The 6,866-nt window shown below is 40.3% G+C and overlaps 1 long non-coding RNA gene across 1 annotated transcript; it reads left to right on the top strand.

Annotated features, from left to right (window-relative positions):
- The first annotated feature begins 438 nt into the window (after positions 1–438).
- Positions 439–3,758, top strand: LOC309641487. Its single transcript, XR_014252630.1, has 2 exons — positions 439–1,394; positions 1,849–3,758. It is a non-coding gene; the product is annotated as an uncharacterized lncRNA (long non-coding RNA).
- Positions 3,759–6,866: the final 3,108 nt, after the last annotated feature.

The following is a 6,866-nucleotide window of genomic DNA, read 5'->3' as shown; positions in this document are numbered from 1 at the left end:
GTCGTGATAGTGAGAGGCCCGCACACCACGATGAAGAGTGGCCCCCGCTCGCCGCAACTAGAGAAAGCCCTTGCACAGAAACGAAGACCCAACACAGCCAAAAATAAATAAATAAATAAATAAATTTTTTTAAAAAAATTTATTTATTTATTTATTTAGGCTGTGCTGGGTCTTAGTTGCGGCACGTGGGATCTTTGTTGCGGCGTGTTTAGTTGCAGCATGTGGACTCTTAGTTGTGGCACGTGGGCTTCTTAGTTGCGGCATGCGGACTTCTTAGTTGCAGCACGCAGACTTCTTAGCTGCGGCATGCGGACTCATAGTTGCTGCATGCATGTGGGATCTAGTTCCCCGACCAGGGATCGAACCCAGGCCCCCTGCATTGGGAGCGTGGATTCTTACCCACCCACCCACCAGGGAAGTCCCTTTTTTTTTTTTTTTTTTTTTTTTTTTTTTTTTGATATTGAGCTGCACAAGCTGTTGTATATTTTGGAGATTAATCCCTTGTCGGTCACATTGTTTGCAAATATTTTCTCCCATTCTGTGGGTTGTCTTTTTGTTTTGTTTATGGTTTCCTTTGCTGTGCAAAAGCTTTTAAGTTTAATTAGGTCCTATTTGTTTATTTTTGTTTTTTATTTTCATTACTCTAGGAGGTAGATCCAAAAAGATGTTGCTGCGATTAATGTCAAAGAGTGTTCTGCCTATGTTTTCCTCTAAGAGTTTTATAGTATCCGCTCTTACATTTAGGTCTTTAATCCATTCTGAGTTTACTTTTGTGTGTGGTGTTAGAGAATGTTCTAATTTCGTTCTTTTACATGTAGCTGTCCAGTTTTCCCAGAACCACTTATTGAAGAGACTGTCTTTCTCCACTGTATATTCTAATTAATTTAAATTTAAATAGTCACGTGTAGTGGCTACCATATTGCACAGTGAACATCTAGAGACTTGAGTATTTAAAGTTTCTATACAGAGAAGAAAGGAAAGCTCAACTTCCTCAGGTTAAATGAGAACTGGTGACAAGGCATTTTGAAAGTAATGAAAATAAAGTACCAATAACAATTAAAGAGGATTAAGGAGAATATTAAGTAGAGATTAACCATGATCTGAATTTATGTATATGAACTATAGTCTATAAGAAAGGAGTACAGATTCAGAAAATAATTTAAAAATTGAGAAAGCAAATTCCTACAGTAGTTACAAAGGAAATACTTTTTTTTTTTTTGGCCGCGCAGTATGGCATGCGGGATCTTAGTTCCTAACCAGGGATTGAACCCATGCTCCCTGCAGTGGAAGTGCGGAGCACTGACCACTGGACTGCCAGGGAATTACCACAAAGGAAATACTTAATAGGCTGATGTTTACCCTGTGAAAAGAAAACGAAATCTCAATATTGACTGGTAAGATTTGTGGTGATTGAAAAAAATTTCCTTCTGCTTTTCTATATTTAGCAAAATTTCTTTAATCCAAATGCATTACTTTTTAAAAAATTTTTTATAAATTTATTTATTTATTTTTGGCTGCGTTGGGTCTTTGTTGCTGCACACAGGCTTTCTCTAGTTGTGGCGAGTGGGGGCTACTCTTCATTGCAGTGTGCAGGCTTCTCATTGTGGTGGCTTCTCTTGTTGCGGAGCATGGGCCTAGGTGTGTGGGCTTCAGTAGTTGTAGCACGCGGGCTCAGTAGTTGTGGCTCGCGGGCTTAGTTGCTCCGCGGCATGTGGGATCTTCCAGGACCAGGGCTCGAACCTGCGTCCCCTGAATTAGCAGGTGGGTTCTTAACCACTGCGCCACCAGGGAAGCCCAGGGGGAAATCTTTTAATGCCTAAGTTAAGGATTTGCTTTTTCTTCTGCCAGATGCCTGGGGGCACTACCATTGTAGGAAGACTTTAAACTAAACTCGTGGCTTTAGGATTTTTGGAACACCCAAGTTGTGTGAATTAGAGTTGCAAATTCATTGAAGAGCTGGTTATTCTGGCCATTTCTCAGGTATTCTTTTTCGTTTGTTTTTCCCCTTTTACCTGCTTATATCAAGGCAATTTTCATTGCAATCCCCTGAAGAGAGGGTTGGGGTAGATTTACTTCAAGCTCAATATTACACTGAAGGTTTAACCCTTCAGAGTGCCAACTTTTTATCACTTGAAAATGGACGATGGCAGATATCAAATTACTGTGTTTTAAGATTCTATTAGTTGTAACAGAATAGTGTAAGTTTTACTTTACAATGTCAAAATTTACAGTATGCTTAAAATTACATTCTTTTTTAACCACACGCTTAACTTGAAAATTTTTAGGTATTTCAAAAATGTGAAGACCACCAATTTAGAGGAATGGTCACACAATTGTTTAAGAAGACATTTATACCCATCTAATCTCATGGCTTTAAATATTATCTGTATAATGGTGAATACCAAATTTATATCTCCCACCCAGGCTTTTCCCCTATTCCCTGAAGCACATATCCAGCTGCCTACTCATCTCCAATAGGATGCCTTACAGGCATCCTAAATTTATCATGTCCAAAACAGAATTCTTGAATTCTACCCTCTCCCTATACAGTACTCACATGCACACAGTCTGCTCCTTTCCTCTCCTAGTGTTCTCCATCTGAGTACATGTTACCTCTGTTCACTCAGCTGCTCAGGAGTTTTTTTTTTTTTTAATTAATTAATTAATTTTTGGCTGTGTTGGGTCTTCGTTTCTGTACGAGGGCTTTCTCTAGTTGCGGTGAGCGGGAGCCACTCTTCATCGCGGTGCGCGGGCCTCTCACTGTCGCGGCCTCTCGTCGCGGAGCACAGGCTCCAGACGCGCAGGCTCAGTAGTTGTGGCTCACGGGCCTAGTTGCTCCGCAGCATGTGGGATCTTCCCAGACCAGGGCTCGAACCCGTGTCCCCTGCACTGGCAGGCAGATTCTCAACCACTGCGCCACCAGGGAAGCCCTCAGGAGTGATTCTTAACTCCTCTTTTTAAAATGTTTTTTATCATCTAATGCATCAGCAAATCTTGTCAGCTCTACCTACAAAATATATCCTAAGTTGTCTGTTATCTCTCTTCTAGATGTAAAAGTAGTCTACTCACTGCTCTCCCTATTTCTATCCTTCTTAAAAAAAAAAAAAAATTATTTATTTATTTATGTATGGCTGCGTTGGGTCTTCGTTGCTGTGCGCGGGCTTTCTCTGGTTGTGGCGAGTGGGGGCTACTCTTCGTTGCGGTGCGTGGGCTTCTCATTGCAGTGGCTTCTCTTGTTGCAGAGCACGGGCTCTAGGCGCACAGGCTTCAGCAATTGTGGCGCACGGGCTTAGTTGCTCCACAGCATGTGGGATCTTCCCGGACCAGGGCTCGAACCCGTGTCTCCTGCATTGGCAGGCGGATTCTTAAGCACTGCACCACCAGGGAAGCCCCGCTATTTCTATTCTTACCGTCTGCTTTTAAAAAGTGTTCCTTTAAAAACATAACTTTAGGGCTTCCCTGGTGGCGCATTGGTTGAGAATCTGCCTGCCAATGCAGGGGACACGGGTTCGAGCCCTGGTCTGGGAAGATCCCACATGCCGCGGAGCAACTGGGCCCGTGAGCCACAACTACTGAGCCTGAGCGTCTGGAGCCTCTGCTCCGCAACAAGAGAGGCCGCGATAGTGAGAGGCCCGCGCACCGCGATGAAGAGCGGCCCCCACTCGCCGCAACTAGAGAAAGCCCTCACACAGAAACGAAGACCCAACACAGCCAAAAATAAACATAATAAATAAATAATAAATAAAAAATTAAAAAAATATATATATATAACTTTGATCATGCCCACTCTGAAGGCTTCTTTTCATTCTTAGAATAATATCCAAATATTATACTTACACTGTTCTGAAAGGTTCTATGTGGTCTGGCTCCTGGCTGCCTTTCTGGCTTCATATTATATCATTTTCCCACTCACTCATTCCACTTCAGCTGAACTGGCCTTCTTACTGCACCTCGAACACAGTAAATATGCTACTTTGCCTCTACTTTTATAGTTCCCTTTGCCTAGTTTGCTCTTCCCCCAGATATCCACTCCTTCATTTCCTTAAAGTTTCTCCTTCCATATTATCACCTCAAACAGGCCTTGACCTTTCTTTGTAAAATAGCATCTTCCATCCCTTCCTGTCCCCCTTAAATTCTTAGCACATTTATTATTTGCTTATTTTCTACCTCCTCACTGGAATATAAGTTATAAAAGGGTAGTATCTTGTCTGTTTTGTTCACTGCCTTAACCCCAGCATCTTCTGTAGTAGGTGGTGAATAAACATGTATTGAATATGAACTGAATGTATAAATGTGTATCACCCAATGCCCGCCATAGGGCTATTTATATATTTAGTTTTGAAAAGATATTAAATGAATGAATGAATGGATATAGTATCACTCGTGTACTTCATTGTTTTCCTTTATTTGGGAAGATTACATTGTGCATAATGTGAGGACTGTTTCTTTCTCAGTTTGTTAGGTTTTGAGATACCAACCCAGGTTCTCAATCTTAATCCTCAGCACTTCAAATGACTTTATAGCGTCTCCATTCCCTAACTTCTAACAGTATGGACAGGAAGCCTGCCCAGTGAAATTTTAAAGGACAGACAGCGAATTATTTTTTAGATTTTTAGAGTTTAGATTAACTTTGTAAATTTTATTTTTGCCTTTCAACCTAATCAAAATGAGCTTAGGCCACTTTTCTTGCCTATAATATAAACATTTTTGTCCCACAGAAAATATTATAAAGTGATTTCATCTTGCAAAAAAGGAATTACTTGTCATTTTGGCACAATACAGGTTCAAGAACTAATTCTCATGTGTACTATCAAATAACACTCATTTCTGCATGATAGAGAAAACAAGGAATTTTTTTTTAAACAGTAAAAATATCAATCACATTATCAAACATAGTTGCACATAGGTACTATCCTTAGTAACTCAGAAAGAATAGCAATTATGTCGGGTCAGTAGTGAAAAAATGCTGACTTTACCTCTGGTGTTTTTGAAGAGAGGACAAACTGTAAAAATGAATGAGAAGCTGGTAATTTTGAAATATTCACTCAAGTTAAATTTCCATTAATGAAAATTTAAAACAATATATTTTATATATGAAGGAAGGGAATTGATGTTTAGTCCTATATAGTTTTTTGGGGGGAACTATCTAAGTAAGGCTTTTCTTTAAGATTAATGAAATCTATATCTCACTGACTATACTAGCTTCAATACTCCTAAAAAGTATAAATTGGGAGATATAAAATATGTAAGTTATGAAGACTGTTGGCATATTTTCAACCAACCAAAATATGATTCTGTAGGGGAAGCAGACAGATATTCTGCTTCTATATATATTAGGAGAAAATTATGCTGTGTTTAAATTTCCCATCTGGCAGAACTTCAAGTTCAGAATATTAAATAAGGATGCTTTAAAAGCTAACTCTCTCTCTCTCTCTCTCTCTCTCAAATTAGAACCTACCTTGCCCCTTTTAATACATTCTACAGAAGATGTCTTTTTTTTTTAATATTTATTTGGCTGCATTGTGTCTTAGTTGTGGGGTCTTTAGTGCTGCATGCGGATCTTTCATTGCAAAGTACGGGCTCTTCATTGCAGCGCCCAGGCTCCAGAGCGCGCGGGCTCAGTAGTTGTGGCACGTGGGCTCTCTAGTTGTGGCGCGCAGGCTCTCTAGTTGTGGCACGCAGGCTGTAGAGCACGCAGGCTTAGTTGCCCCATGACATGTGGGATCTTAGTTCAACAACCAGGGATCGAACCCACATCCCCTGCGTTGGAAGGCGGATTTTCTTAACCACTGGACTACCAGGGAAGTCCCTACAGAAGGTGTCTTAATGCTGTTCTCTACTGTAGCTGTAGAATAAAATATTCTACTTAATAAACCCAAGTAGGGAAAAATCCCTGCATCTTATCACAGATGTAAAAAGCCATCCCAGTGGAACGATCATATTGGATCCCTGATGAGTATAGAGAATATGTTGTGCAGCACAATAGTGTTCCTTCAGGGAACATTAATTATAACTAATACTTCTGTCTAACAATGAATAATATTGCATTTAACATCATCAAATAACTATAAAACATTGTTGAAAGAAATTAAAGATGATCTAAATAAATGGAAAAAAGTTTAAGTATTGGAAGACTTACTATTGTTAAGATGGCAACATTCCCCAAATTGATATACAGATACAATACAATCCCTATCAAAACCCCCAGCTGGCTTCTTTGCAGAAATTAACAAACTGATCCTAAAATTTATATGAAAATTCAAGGGACCAAGAATGGCCAAAAAAACTTGAAAAAAAACAAAGTTAGTGGACTCATATTCCCTGGTTTCAAAACTTTCTACAAAGCTACAATAATCAAGACTGTGTGGGACTTCCCTGGTAGCACAGTGGTTAAGAATCTGCCTGCCAATGCAGGGGACACAGGTTCAAGCCCTGGTCGGGGAAGATCCCACATGCCTCGGAGCAACTCAGCCCGTGTGCCACAACTACTGAGCCTGTGCTTTAGAGCCCACGAGCCGCAACTACTGAAGCCCGAGTGCCTAGAGCCCGTGCTCTGCAGCAAGAGAAGCCACCTCAATGAGAAGCCCGCGTACCACAATGAAGAGGAGTCCCACTTGCTGCAACTAGAGAAAGCCCGCATGCAGCAACGAAGACCCAACGCAGCCAAAAATAAGTAAATTAATAATAAAAGACTGTGTGGTGCTGGCATAAGTATAGATGTGTGGAATAGAATTAAGAGTCCAGAAATAAACTTGCACACTTACAGTCAATTAATTTTTGACACGGTTTCAAGATAATTCAATGAGGAAAAAATAGTCTTTTCAACATATATTGCTGGGACAACTAGATATCTATATGTAAGGAAA

Source organism: Balaenoptera physalus (assembly GCF_965194825.1).
Source record: "Balaenoptera physalus genome assembly, chromosome: 13".
Lineage (NCBI taxonomy): Eukaryota > Metazoa > Chordata > Mammalia > Artiodactyla > Balaenopteridae > Balaenoptera > Balaenoptera physalus.
Note: the sequence above shows the minus strand (reverse complement) of the source record. Positions and strands in the feature narration are given on the sequence as shown.